Source organism: Ranitomeya imitator, chromosome 3 (assembly GCF_032444005.1).
Source record: "Ranitomeya imitator isolate aRanImi1 chromosome 3, aRanImi1.pri, whole genome shotgun sequence".
Taxonomy (NCBI): domain Eukaryota; kingdom Metazoa; phylum Chordata; class Amphibia; order Anura; family Dendrobatidae; genus Ranitomeya; species Ranitomeya imitator.
The window spans coordinates 623,574,938-623,590,360 of NC_091284.1; the positions used below are offsets into that span (position 1 = coordinate 623,574,938).

At 41.2% G+C, this 15,423-nt stretch overlaps 1 protein-coding gene across 1 annotated transcript in view; it reads left to right on the forward strand.

Annotated features, from left to right (window-relative positions):
- LOC138672241 (protocadherin-9-like) overlaps positions 1-15,423 on the forward strand; it is a 2,050,018-nt gene that overhangs the window by 672,354 nt on the left and 1,362,241 nt on the right. The window contains exon 2 of the mRNA XM_069760219.1: positions 12,723-12,782. The gene's annotated coding sequence lies outside the window, so the exon portion shown is untranslated. The remainder of the gene's footprint in view (positions 1-12,722; positions 12,783-15,423) is intronic.

The window sequence follows — 15,423 nt, forward strand, 5'->3', positions numbered from 1 at the left end:
CTCAGACAGCACAGGTTGAGGGTAAAACAGTGTGGCACTAGTTTATTGAACACAACACACGATAGTATACAGAACAGTACCAGCAAATACCCAAGAAAGTGAAAATTACAGAGTCTTACCCTTCCGCTGACTTGTTGAGATTAGAGCTGCATCCACTGCCGAATTCCACCACCAGTGGCTCTCCTCTCTTGGCGGCCCCCACTGTGGGGAGGTAACAACAAGCTTAGGAATCTCACACTCCATTGATATATTAGGCCAGGTGACTTGATTGTCCAAACCTGGATTCTTTAAACATCTTTAAGGGTTCAGTGATGGTCAATGAGGCATATCTCTATTTCTTCAGTCTGAGTGATGATGGCATTAACTTTTGTAATACAGACTCCCTGAACATAGGCAGATCCCCCTTTTTACAGGACACAACTTCTCAATCAGTCATTCCATCACATGCTTGGGGGAAGGTTGAAGGAAGCCATCCCTCTCTGCTGTAGTGTTCAAACAACATGCATAGATTGGCCTTCATATTGCAGGGCACCAATGGGTCAACATATTAACAAACATTCAAACATTGTGCCTTTGTTTCCTAAATAGAGTACAACAATACTAGAACTGCAATACTAGGACAGATACAATAGCTAATCAGCATCCAGTCAACAAATGGCAGCCAGTAAACAATAATTCAGTGACAATAAGGGTCAACAGTCAATCTCATATGAACTCTAGCTCATGTCCCTGTGCCTTCTGAAATAATACAGTTGTGCTCAAAGGTTTTCATACCCCCACAGAATATTTGCTTTCTTGGTCTTTTTTTCAGAGAATATGAATGATAACACTAAAACTTTTTCTCCACTCATGGTTAGTGATTGGGTAAAGCCATTTATTGTCAAACTACTGTAAGTTCTCTTTTTAAATCATAATGACAACCCAAAACATCCAAATGATCCAGATCAAAATTTCACATACCCTGGTGATTTTGGCCTGATAGCATGAACAGAAGTTGACACAAATGAATTTGACTGGCTACTAAAGGTAACATCCTCACATGTGACCTGTTTGCTTGTAATCAATGTGTGTGCATAAAAGCTCTGTGGAAAATGATACCACTTTAGTGGTGTGTGACAATAATTTTTTTTAAATGTGGAGACTCCAAGTTGGGTTTTCATCTGGTGGGTTGACTGTAGTGGAAGGTGTGTCAGAGGCCTATTATACTCTTTCTACTTTGTGGAAATTGATGCTACTTTAACTGTGTGTGACAATTATTTTTTTAAATGTGGAGATGCCAAGTTGCATCTCCATCCGGTGGGTTGCTCGTGAAAGTAGGGCTCCGAGACAGGCACTTACTGTTAGGGCTGGCGGAAAGCACCAAATAAATATAAAGATAGTAATAAGGTGCATTCGTAACCCGGGGTCCACCGTGCAGAGATGGAACCTGATGCTAGTTAATGGCGGCACTATACGGTGGTATTATGCTAGAATAAACACGGGTTCCGTCACCCGGAATGAACTGATATGAACTCTGTTGCTTCGCAGAGTCTCAGACAAAGCAAAGGAAACAATGTGCTCTGTTAGCAGTCACAGGGTGCAGAAAATGGACGCTAGTGGGATCCCTGAAATTCACCCCCACTATGCTGGTGATTGATCTTGCTCTGGCCCTCGGTGTCTTTTGAGCCCGTGCCTGAGGATGCCCTGAGTCAGATGCTGAGATTAAGCAGGAATTCCCACCCTACACTGACCAGTAGTGTGAATGTAGCTGAGAAGCCACTATTAGGCACTGGAGAAGCCACTTTTAGGTGCTGACTGCTTGCTCCACTCACCCTAATACCAAGACAACAACCAAAGGGATGGGGATCATTAACCCCTTTCTGACATCGGACGTACTATCCCGTCCATGTGGGGTGGGCCCCTATGACCATGGACGGGATAGTACGTCCAGCGCGATCGGCGGCGCTCACGGGGGGAGCGCGGCCGATCGCAGCCGGCTGTCAGCTGCCTATCGCAGCTGACATCCGGCACTATGTGCCAGGAGCGGTCACGGACCGCCCCCGGCACATTAACCCCTGGCACACCGCGATCAAAGATGATCGCGATGTGCCGGCGGTGCAGGGAAGCACCGCGCAGGGAGGGGGCTCCCTGCGGGCTTCCCTGAGCCCCCCGCAGCAACGCGATGTGATCACGTTGCTGCGAGGGTCTTACCTCCCTCCCTCCCTGCTCGAGCCCCGGATCCAAGATGGCCGCGGATCCGGGTCCTGCAGGGAGGGAGGTGGCTTCACAGAGCCTGCTCAGAGCAGGCACTGTGAAGGCTGCAGCGCTGCATGTCAGATCAGTGATCTGACAGAGTGCTGTGCACACTGTCAGATCACTGATCTGTGATGTCCCCCCCTGGGAAAAAGTAAAAAAGTTAAAAAAAAAAATTTTTCAAATGTATAAAAAAAAATATTCCAAAATAATGAAAAAAAAAAAAATATTATTCCCATAAATACATTTCTTTATCTAAATAAAAAAAAAAACAATAAAAGTACACATATTTAGTATCGCCGCGTCCGTAACGGCCCGACCTATAAAACTGGCCCACTAGTTAACCCCTTCAGTAAACACCGTAAGAAAAAAAAAAACGAGGCAAAAAACAACGCTTTATTATCATACCGCCGAACAAAAAGTGGAATAACACGCAATCAAAAAGACAGATATAAATAACCATGGTACCGCTGAAAACGTCATCTTGTCCCGCAAAAAATGAGTCGCCATACAGCATCATCAGCAAAAAAATAAAAAAGTTATAGTCCTCAGAATAAAGCGATGCAAAATAATTATTTTTTCTATAATATAGTTTTTATCGTATAAAAGTGCCAAAACATAAAAAAATGATATAAATGAGGTGTCGCTGTAATCGTACTGACCCGAAGAATAAAACTGCTTTATCAATTTTACCAAACGCGGAACGATATAAACGCCTCCCCCAAAAGAAATTCATGAATAGCTGGTTTTTGGTCATTCTGCCTCACAAAAATCGGAATAAAAAGCGATCAAAAAATGTCACGTGCCCGAAAATGTTACCAATAAAAACGTCAACTCGTCCCGCAAAAAACAAGACCTCACATTACTCTGTGGACCAAAATATAGAAAAATTATAGCTCTCAAAATGTGGTAACGCAAAAAATATATTTTGCAATAAAAAGCGTCTTTCAGTGTGTGACGGCTGCCAATCATAAAAATCCGCTAAAAATCCCGCTATAAAAGTAAATCAAACCCCCCTTCATCACCCCCTTAGTTAGGGAAAAATTAAAAAAATGTATTTATTTCCATTTTCCCATTAGGGCTAGGGTTAGAGTTGGGGCTAGGGTTAGGGCTAGGGTTAGGGCTAGGGCTAGGGCTAGGGTTAGGGCTAGGGTTAGGGTTAGGGCTAGGGTTAGGGCTAGGGTTAGGGATAGGGTTAGGGCTAGGGTTAGGGTTAGGGTTAGGGCTAGGGTTAGGGATAGGGTTAGGGCTAGGGTTAGGGTTAGGGCTAGGGTTATGGCTAGGGTTAGGGCTAGGGCTAGGGTTAGGGCTAGGGTTAGGGTTAGGGCTAGGGTTAGGGCTAGGGTTAGGGCTAGGGCTAGGGTTAGGGCTAGGGTTAGGGCTAGGGTTAGGGCTAGGGTTAGGGCTAGGGTTAGGATTAGGGTTAGGGCTAGGGTTAGGGCTAGGGCTACAGTTTGGGTTGGGGCTAAAGTTACAGTTAGGGTTTAGATTACATTTACGGTTGGGAATAGGGTTGGGATTAGGGTTAGGGGTGTGTCTGGGTTAGAGGTGTGGTTAGGGTTACCATTGGGATTAGGGTTAGGGGTGTGTTTGGATTAGGGTTTCCTAATATTTTTTGTGGGAAAAAAAAGATTTTTTATTTTTACGGCTCTGCGTTATAAACTGTAGTGAAACACTTGGGGGTTCAAAGTTCTCACAACACATCTAGATTAGTTCCCTTGGGGGTCTAGTTTCCAATATGGGGTCACTTGTGGGGGGTTTCTACTGTTTAGGTACATTAGGGGTTCTGCAAACGCAATGTGACGTCTGCAGACCATTCCATCTAAGTCTGCATTCCAAATGGCGCTCCTTCCCTTCTGAGCTCTGCCATGCGCTCAAACGGTGGTTTCCCCCAACATACGGGGTATCAGCGTACTCAGGATAAATTGGACAACAACTTTTGGGGTCGAATTTCTCCTCTTACCCTTGGGAAAATACAAAACTGGGGGCAAAAAATAATTTTGGGGGGAAAGATTTTTTTTTTTAATTTTCACGGCTCTGCGTTACAAACTGTAGTGAAACACTTGGGGGTTCAAAGCTATCACAACACATCTAGATGAGTTCCTTAGGGGGTCTAGTTTCCAAAATGGTGTCACTTGTGGGAGGTTTCTACTGTTTAGGTACATTAGGGGCTCTGCAAATGCAATGTGACACCTGCAGACCATTCCATCTAAGTCCTCATTCCAAATGGAGCTCCTTCCCTTCCGAGCCCTCCCATGCGCCCAAACAGTGGTTCCCCCCCACGTATGGGGTATCAGCGCACTCAGGACAAATTGGGCAACACATTTTGGGGTCCAATTTCTCCTGTTACCCTCAGGAAAATACAAAACTGGGGGCTAAAAAATAATTTTTGTGGGAAAAAATTTTGTTTTATTTTTACGGCTCTGCATTATAAACTTCTGTGAAGCCCTTGGTGGGTCAAAGCGCTCAGCACACATGTAGATAAGTTCCTAAGGGGGTCTACTTTCCAAAATGGTGTCACTTGTGTGGGGTTTCTACTGTTTAGGTACATTAGGGGCTCTGCAAACGCAATGTGACACCTGCAGACCATTCCATCTAAGTCTGCATTCAAATGGCACTCCTTCCCTTCTGAGCCCTCCCATGTGCCCAAACAGTGGTTCCCCCCACATATGGTGTATCATCGCACTCAGGACAAATTGGGCAACAAATTTTGGGGTCCAATTTCTCCTGTTACCCTCAGGAAAATACAAAACTGGGGGCTAAAAAAATAATTTTTGTGGGAAAAAATTTTGTTTTATTTTTACGGCTCTGCATTATAAACTTCTGTGAAGCACTTGGTGGGTCAAAGTGCTCACCACACCTCTAGATAAGTTCCTTAGGGGGTCTACTTTCCAAAATGGTGTCATTTGTGGGGGGTTTCAATGTTTAGGCACATCAGTGGCTCTTCAAACGCAACATGGCGTTCTATCTCAATTCCTGTCAATTTTGCTTTGAAAAGTCAAACGGCGCTCCTTCCCTTCCGAGCTCTCCCATCCGCCCAAACAGCGGTTTACCCCCACATATGGGGTATCAGCGTACTCAGGACAAATTGTACAACAACTTTTGGGGTCCAATTTCTTCTCTTACCCTTGGGAAAATAAAAAATTGGGGGCGAAAAGATAATTTTTGTGAAAAAATATGATTTTTTATTTTTACGGTTCTACATTATAAACTTCTGTGAAGCACTTGGTGGGTCAAAGTGCTCACCACACCTCTAGATAAGTTCCTTAGGGGGTCTACTTTCCAAAATGGTGTCACTTGTGGGGGGTTTCAATGTTTAGCCACATCAGGGGCTCTCCAAACGAAACATGGCGTCCCATCTCAATTCCAGTCAATTTTGCATTGAAAAGTCAAATGGCACTCCTTCGCTTCCGAGCTCTGCCATGCGCCGAAACAGTGGTTTACCCCCACATGTGGGGTATTGGCATACTCAGGACAAATTGTACAACAATGTTTGGGGTCCATTTTCTCCTGTTACCCTTGGTAAAATAAAACAAATTGGAGCTGAATTAAATTTTTTGTGAAAAAAATTTAAATGTTCATTTTTATTTAAACATTCAAAAAAGTCCTGTGAAGCACCAGAAGGGTTAATAAACTTCTTGAATATGGTTTTGAGCACCTTGAGGGGTGTAGTTTTTAGAATGGTGTCACACTTGGGTATTTTCTATCATATAGACCCCTCAAAATGACTTCAAATGAGATGTGGTCCCTAAAATAAAATGGTGTTGTAGAAATGAGAAATTGCTGGTCAACTTTTAACCCTTATAACTCCCTAACAAAAAAAAATTTTGGTTCCAAAATTGTGCTGATGTAAAGTAGACATGTGGGAAATGTTACTTATTAAGTATTTTGTGTGACATATCTCTGTGATTTAATTGCATAAAAATTAAAAGTTGGAAAATTGCAAAATTTTCATAATTTTCGCCAAATTTCTGTTTTTTTCACAAATAAACGCAGGTACTATCAAAGAATTTTTACCATTGTCATGAAATACAATATGTCACGAGAAAACAATGTCAGAATCACCAGGATCCATTGAAGCGTTCCAGAGTTATAACCTCATAAAGGGACAGTGGTCAGAATTGTAAAAATTGGCCCGGTCATTAACGTGCAAACCACCCTTGGGGGTAAAGGGGTTAAGGAGCATTCACCAGTATCAATCTCTCTGCACACACATACATAGTCTGGTCTAAAAAAGCGCATGGCAGAGCGACCATGCAAACCTTTTATAGTCACAGCCTTCTGTGACCTTCCTGGTGGACCAATCAGGGCCACTACAGGACCTGGGCATGTGACCTCTGACCTCCAATGAGAGATGCAGAATGTATCTGAAAGTTCATATCCTTGATGCTCATCCTGACAAGTTCAAGGAGAACATGGGAGCTTACTCAGAGGAGCAAGGCAAGCGCTTTCATAAAGATATATTGGACTTTGAATGTCATTACCAGGGACAATATAATGAAAACATATTGGGGGACTATATTTGGGAGCTTCTTCGAGAAAGCGATTTGCAGTACACTCGCAAATTTAGAAAAACTACTCATTTCTGAACCTTTTTGAGTGTTTTTTTACTATTTTGTCCATTTACCCTCCAAATGTTGCTTTTTATCAGACCGCATGAACGAAAATATAATAATTTCCTTTTTTTGTCACAATAAATACAAAATTTTTCTGGCCTGTAGTCATAAAATCAAAGTTTGTGCTGAATGTAGTCGTTTTTCCATAGTCTTTAAATATAGGCAGTTGAAATATTACACTTTGAAGCCAGGAACAAAAATTGTGCTACATAGTGTTATTATACTGATATCTTGTTATAAACAGACTATAAATGAAAGAGTAAAGATATCGGCGTACTGTACATAGGAACTATCCAACAAAAATAAATGTTTCACAGTTGTAAAAATAACCAAATCGTTAATCCAATGGTGTTGTCCTATATGTAAAGCAATCCGAAAGACAAATCGATTTAAGTTGCATGATGCTGAAACCTGAGGTCTTTCTGAGTTTTAGACCAGATGCAAGAATACAAAGAGAAGAAAAAAAGACATCCGCTTAGCACTGCTTCCCAAAGTCAAGAACTTGCACATAGCTGTTGAAGGAAAGAACTTCTTTCTTGTATTTGCAATGTGTCAGAGTCAGACCAACTATTTCATATACTGTATAGTTACAGGACTAATAAAATATGCTGTTTATAGAGTAAATGGGCTTCAAAGCAAGATTATGGTGCAAAGTCAAAGTAGGAAAAGTAAGAAATGATAAGCAATGCCTATAATAATTATTTTCTGGTGCCATGTGTGACGATTCAAAGAGGGAAAACGGAAAGTGGACCCTCTAGACCGTGACGACGAACCCCCCACGGACGAGCTGACAAGATAGACCTCCCCCTATAAAGGGAGAGTTAGGGGCAGGCCTGTGAGGGACTATCGCCACGGCAGCTGGAGGACCAGGATGGGAGAAGACCAAGAAGAGGTGGAAATAGTAGGACCACAGGATAGGAGAGTACTGCAGAGAAACAGAACCGGTGGGTATAACCGGAACACTGCAGAAACACAGACCGTGCCGAAGCAATGCAGAGAGACAGGGACTGACGGAGGTAAAGCAGTAACACAGGGACTGATGGAGGTATAGCAGCCAGATTCCTACTCCACACTGATGAGGGGCAAATACCCCGAAACAGCTGTCTGTGGATGGATACCATGCTTTGGCATAGGCGGTTTTCCTTTTTGGATGCTGCCCTTACCATGGTTGTTCCTTCCCGGTGAAAGACCTGGCTATTTATTGCTTGCATTGAGAAACATGTGATGGTGTCTCCGCGGCTTTTCTACAAGCGGAGGTATAGCAGAGACACAGGCACTAACAGGTGTACTGCAGCAGAACAGGGACTGACGGAGGAATTGCAGGGACAGAGGGACTGAGGGGTGAACTGCATCAGTGCAGGGACTGACGGAGGCACTGAGGGAATGCAGAGGCTGGCAAGGTACTGGAAAGACAGGACTAACCCTAAGTCAGAGGGAGACGAACTCACAGAGACCAAAGGCGACCAGGAGCACATGAAGAAACAAATGATAACCAGGCACAGAGGGACGGCAGGAAGCAGTTTAAATACCTTAGGGCAGCAGAGCACTTCTGGGTACCAGTCCTCCAGAACCATAGAGAGGACAATAAGGAGCGCCGACTTCCAGGTACTAGTCCTCCAGGACCAAAGAGAAGACGAAGAGGAGCGCCGACAGAAGATCATAAGTGCGTGCGCGCCGCACTGAACCTGGTATGCACGCGCGCACGGGAATCAGAGGCCGGGAGCAAGCGCGGAGGGAAGGACACTGCAGAAGGAGAGGCGCGCTGGGACACCGAAGACAGGTAGGTATGATAGGACAGGGGAGGCAGCAGCAGCGGTCTGATACCATGATAGCAAAACTGTGGTATAATAGAAATTGCTGCTACATGAGGGTATCACTCACATATCAGAGAAATGGATAACCACTATGCAATGTCCCAGGAAGTATATGTGACTGTCACAGAGACCTTCTCATTATGAGGAGCTTTGGAGTGGTAGTTTATCGTTACTATGATAACTCTTTCAAAACTATCAAGCAAGGATATGGAAAGCAATAACAGAGACAAGCTTGCAGTCATTTTGCTGAATTTGTAATGAGCAAATTACAAAAAAATACACATTCTGAAGAATATGTTTTTTGTAAACTTCAAGTAGAATTCAATACCATCAAATAAATTCAGCTAACTTTAGTCACACAATGGATTGTACATGCGAAGCATCTTGTGAACCCCACAATGGTCTATAAAACACAAGATGCTTCCAATGCACAATCTATTCAAATGACAGCTAGAAAGGGGTTGCCACTTCAACAACACAGCTACATTTCAATTTGCCTAGGAACCAGTCCTTGATAGTTGTGGTCTATAATCCATATCCTTGTAACAGTAATGTGTTCTAATGGTATGAGTGAAGTAGACCAAGAATTAGCTCTGTAGTCATTATTGTAATCCTACGTATATGAGATAAAAGGCCAAGCAGGTTCTCTTTTGTGAAAATCTACGTACATACAGAGTAGTGGGTCTCTTAAATGTCAAATTCAAGAAGCCTTATCTAGAAGCTATATTACATGAAAAAATAAAATAAAATAAAAACTTTTTTTATGAGCTGACTACTTAATGTTATGACTAACATTCAATGATTAGTTTAGTGGCCTATAGATTGTAGGACTTTGGAAATGGATTTACGAAATTTCCTCATATCTAAGAGTGTCTTATAATAATTTGTCTCTGGGAACTCAAGCTCATGTACTTTTATTTCCCCTCTCTCTACATTTCTTTACTGCAGTCTCTACATCTTCTGAATGTACATGACACAGCCTTAGGCCTTTCAATGTCACAAATCCCCATTATGATCTTTATTTGAGAAGGATTCTGTAACTTCAACATGATGGCTTAGCAGCATATTTAGGTTTCTGCACCATAAATGGCTTTTTCAGTTTTTAATTCTAGTTAACTCTTGCATAGACAATACTAAGATTTTTTTTTTTTTATTATTATTATTATTATTATTAATCCCTTGATTTGAAATTCATTATTGACACTAATTGCAAAATTATCAGTAAATGATCCAAACACTTCAAAAAATGGCAAATCAGATAGTAATAGGTAGTAACTGAATGATGTGTGCAACAGAGTAAAGCCAAAGCCATTTAAAAATTGATAAATGCCATCTGTTACGCCTCTTGTTTTGGAAAAGGTATTTCATTTAACTGTATTTTTAGCATATAACAGTGGTAACTGTATAACAGCTTTATTTCCCAGTATTTTTTTCATGTTTTTCATATCCAATAGTATTATATGTAACACATTCAATTATTTATACATTTTCTGCTCAGATTTTATATAAACGCACACACACATACACACGTATGCATGGCACACTGCCTGGAGATTGTGCCATGAGTTTCCAGCACAGTTGTTGCTGAAAGTGTTCACTTTTGTAGAAGTCCTTCTTTTACACAGTAATAATTCTGGCTTAAAAATATCAGATAAACCAGAAATTTAAGTATTTGGCTGATGCAAGGGACACAGTCGTAACAATATCATTCCTAAAATATCAAGCCTTACATATTATAAAATGTAATCAGGATTGTTGTCTTTATTTTTTTCTATCCAACTCCAAAGGTATCGCACGCAAATAACTTTCCAGACAGAATGACCTTCATATATAAAGTAAAAACTTGTTTTCATTCTGTCATTGCATGCAAATCCCCTTGTTAATATTCTCTGGAGCTCTGGTGCTATCATTTCTCTTCTTTTTTTCTCATTATCTTCAGCACTTTGTCCTATACTAAGAAGAAATTAGCTTCTAATGAGTTTTGTCCTACTTTTGTGTTACTTGTTGTTTGAGCAATCTGCTTAAAGAGAACAGGTGAAAACCCATGACAAGTTGTGTTCCTACAATACTACAATGACACTATGAAAATGTACAATGCAATTGTCTCACTAACAAATAACAACTTTTACTATTCAAAACTAATTATGAAATAATTTAAATAAATAAGATTGTAAATCGATCTACCTTAATCTATTTTTCCATCTACATCTATTTTTTCAATGTGAAAAAAAGATTCTGCGGATCAGTTTCTCATCAAGAGACAAATTAGTACAGAATCGAATCCTTGGTGAACTACTTTAAGCAAAAGTCCCTTTTAAGCAGTAGTCTATGTTGCACCTGCATATCTTAGTTTTGCCAATGTTTATAAGTAATACAATATCTTACGCTATGTTCTTTTTATACAAATGTCAAAAGTCAATTCAAAACTCTATCTAATTCTCAACGGTTCTACAGTCCCCATGGACATTCACAAATGCAGAGAAGAAATGTTAAAGGGAACCTGTCACCCCGAAAATCCCGGGTGAGGTAAGCCCACCGGCATCAGGGGCTTAACAAAGTACTGCAGTGCGCAGGTGCCGGAAACCTCAGAGAGGCCTGGCGCCTGCGCACTGCAGTACTTTGGTCTTCCCTCAACAGCGCAGACAAAGTACGCCTGCACCGGAGCCGTGGCTGAAGATTAGAAGAGGACGTCTTGGAATGAAAATGGGAGGCACCGCAGCGGACCAGAGACACCCATCCGACCGGACCAGCAGCGGGACCGCCCCTGGGTGAGTATAATCTAACGTCTTTTTCTCCTCTTTCAGGTAACATTGGGGGCTTATCTACAGCATTACAAAATGCTGTAGATAAGCCCCTGATGCCGGTGGGCTTACCTCACCCGCGATTTTTGGGGTGACAGGTTCCCTTTAACCCCTTAATGACCGCCAATACGTCTTTTAACTGACCTGAGATATGAGAGACTAGCCTTCCCATACAGGAGACAATCCAGTAGCTGTCGGCTGTACACTATAGCTGACAACTTGCTGCATTAACCACGATCAGTGTTTGCACCGTCCATATCTCTTTAACCCCTTAGATGCTGCTGTCAATAGTGACTACATCATTATAATGGATAGCAGAGTGTGGGGGCTTCCTCTTTATCCCAATTGGTGCCCTCAGATCATGATTGTGTGGTCCTGATGTTTGCGATGGCAATTCATGACCAAATAGCGGCCTTAGAGTCTGACGGCTGTAGTAATCTGTTCAGAAGTTAGCGGCATTTAGGTGGTAAAAACACACTTTTTCATTTCTGTCATGCCACTTTGCATTATTTCCTGAAAATCACATGAAGGGTTAATAAACTACCTGACAGCAGTTTTCAATATGTCAGGGGGTGCTGTTTTTAAAATGGTATCACGTTTGGGGGTTTCCCTATATATGGGACCCCTAAAGTCACTTCAAACCTGGATAGTTCCTAAAAAAATAAATGTTGTAAATTTCCTTGAAAAAATGAAAAATTGCTGCTACATTTTTAAACCTCCTAAAATGCTAACAAAATACAATAATGTTTTACAAATGGTGCTGATGTAAAGCAGACATGTGGAAAATGTTATTTATTAATGGTTTGCTGTGGTATGACCATCTGGATTAAAGGGATAATCATTCAAATTTTGAAAATTGCTAATTTTTTAACATTTTTCTCAAATTTTTGATATTTTTTATAAATAAGCACAAAACATATTGACCTAAATTTACCATTATCATAAAGTACAATGTGTCATGAAAAAACAATCTCAAAATCACTGGGATTTGTTGAAGTGTTGCAAAGTTATTACCACATAAAGTGACACTGGTCAGATTTCAAAAATTTGGCTCCGTCACTAAGGGGTTAAACAGTGACATTTGAAAGAACTAATTTCCTTATATTTTCAGCAGTATTTTATTATAATTATTATTACAATATTTTATAATAATGATACTTACTATTACTAAAGGCACTATTACTGCTACTTAATCATTATTATTGTTATTACTACGACTACTACTTTTTTCCTAATCTGCTAATTTATTTTCCCTCTAGGGCCAGGATTTACCATTGCATGAGATTCTGAATGCTACTTGTGACAACAGTGGTTTGCAGGTATGTCTTGTTTTTTTTCTTCATAAAATTAGTATCTTGACATATTTCTCAGTGTCAAGATACAATTCCTCCAGTGCAGAAAAGATTCTAATGACCCACTCTCTATATATAACTGAACATATGTCTTTCCATTTTGATTGTATCTTAAAATGTAATAAAGTACACAAAACCGCAAAGCAAATAAAGACAAACATGTCATCTGTAAAACAATAGATAGTTGTAAGAAGTGACTCTATAATTAGCCTGAGATAGAAGGTCTTCTATTGGAATTTTGCTAGGGTGAGACACATAATCTGATGGGTCAGTGGCAGTGCTTTTACAGAATGTATGTAGTTATTTATGGTTTGTGATTCTATATAGTGTAAATTCACTAATGATACATAGAGAAATAGTTATAAAAAAGAGAGCAGCACAAAGATGATAAAAAGCTAGCTGGTTAGATAGATAGATAAGATAGTGAGATAGATAGATAGATAGATAGATAGATAGATAGATAGATAGATAGATAGATAGATAGATAGATAGATAGATAGATAGATAGATAGATAGATAATCAGAAAAAAAAAACAGGCAGCACTCCAGCACTTTTTGTGATTTTCTATTTTGGAGGTTTGGACATCACCTTAACAGGTTACACTGCAGCTGACTTTTTTTCTTTGACAGTGCTGCCAAATTTTCTTTAATTATTTTAGATAGATAGACAGTCAGAAAGATATATAGATAGATAAAATGGAAAAAATAGGCACCTCACCAATACTTGTTTAAAGTATAAAAAGGACTTTAATAGCCCTGGTGGTGTGGAAACATTGCCATGCCACAAGGGCTATTAAAGTCCTTTTTGTACTTTAAACAAGTATTGGTGAGGTGCCTATTTTTTCCATTTTATATTACAGTACAAGGAAGGGATTCCAAGCGTGGTAAGTCTGGTACCCGAAGTAACCTTTTATATGTGTGCTGTTCCAATATTTTTCTAATAGATAGATTGATAGATAGGTCTATTAATTATCATTATCAGATCAGACATTATTCTGCAGATACAGCGAAGCAAATAATTACCGTATATACTCGAGTATAAGCCGACCCGAGTATAAGCCGACCCCCCTAATTTTGCCACAAAAAACTGGGAAAACTTATTGACTCGAGTATAAGCCTAGGGTGGAAAATGCAGCAGCTACTCGTAAATTTCAAAAATAAAAATAGATGCTCCATACCGTTCATTATTGCCCCATAGATGCTCCATATACAACTGTGCTATATAGAATGCTCAATACCGTTCATTATGGCCCCATAGATGCTCCTTATAAAGCTGTGCCATATATAATGCTCTGCACCGTTCATTATGGCCTCATAGATGCTCCTTATAAAGCTGTGCCATATATAATGCTCTGCACCGTTGATTATGGCCCCATAGATGCTCCTTATAAAGCTGTGCCATATACAATGCTCTGCACCGTTCATTATGGCCTCATAGATGCTCCTTATAAAGCTGTGCCATATATATATTGCTCTGCACCGTTGATTATGGCCCCATAGATGCTCCTTATAAAGGTGTGCCCCATATATATTGCTCTGCACCGTTGATTATGGCCTCATAGAGGCTCCTTATAAAGCTGTGCCCCATATATATGGTATATTGCTCTGCACCGTTCATTATTTCCCCATAGATGCTCCTTATAAATCTGTGCCATATATAATGCTCTGCACCGTTCTTTATGGCCCCATAGATGTGCCATATAAAGCTGTGCCATATATATAATGCTCTGCACCGTACTTTTTGGCCCCATAGATGCTCCTTATATAATGCTGTGCCATATATAATGCTCTGCACCATTCTTTATGGCCCCATAGATGTGCCATATAAAGCTGTGCCATATATAATGCTCTGCACCGTACTTTTTGGCCCCATAGATGCTCCTTATATAATGCTGTGCCATATATAATGCTCTGCACCGTACTTTTTGGCCCCATAGATGCTCCTTATATAATGCTGTGCCATATATAATGCTCTGCACCGTTCTTTATGGCCCCAAGGATGCTCCTTATATAATGCTGTGCCATATAGAATGCTGCTGGTGCTGCCATAAAAAAAAAATCACATACTCACCTCTCTTGCTCAGGACGCTGGCGCTTTCAATATTTACCTGCTCCTCGTGCGGCTTCGTCTCCAGCAGTGACGCTCAGCAGAGGGCGCGCACTGACTACGTCACAGCGCCCTCTAACCTGAGCGTCACTGCTAGAGGACGCTGCAGACGGAGCCGCAACGGAGCGAGGAGCAGGTAAATATAGCGCAGCGCTGCTCTCCCCTTACCTGCTCCTGGCGCGGTCCCTGCAGTCCCTGGCTTCCCCGGCGCTGCAGCTTCTTCCTGTAATTGAGCGGTCACAGTTACTGATCATTTACAGCAATGAATATGCGGCTCCTCCCCTATGGGAGGTGGAGCCGCCTATTCATTTCTGTAATGAGCGGTGCCATGTGACCGCTCAGTACAGGAAAAATCTGCAGCGCCGGGGAAGCCAGGGACTGCAGGGACCGCGCCGCAGCAGGTAAGTATAACTACACAGCCCCCGCTCCCCCTCACCTGCCGACTCCTGGGTATATGACTCGAGTATAAGCCGAGAGGGGGACTTTCAGCCCAAAAAAGTG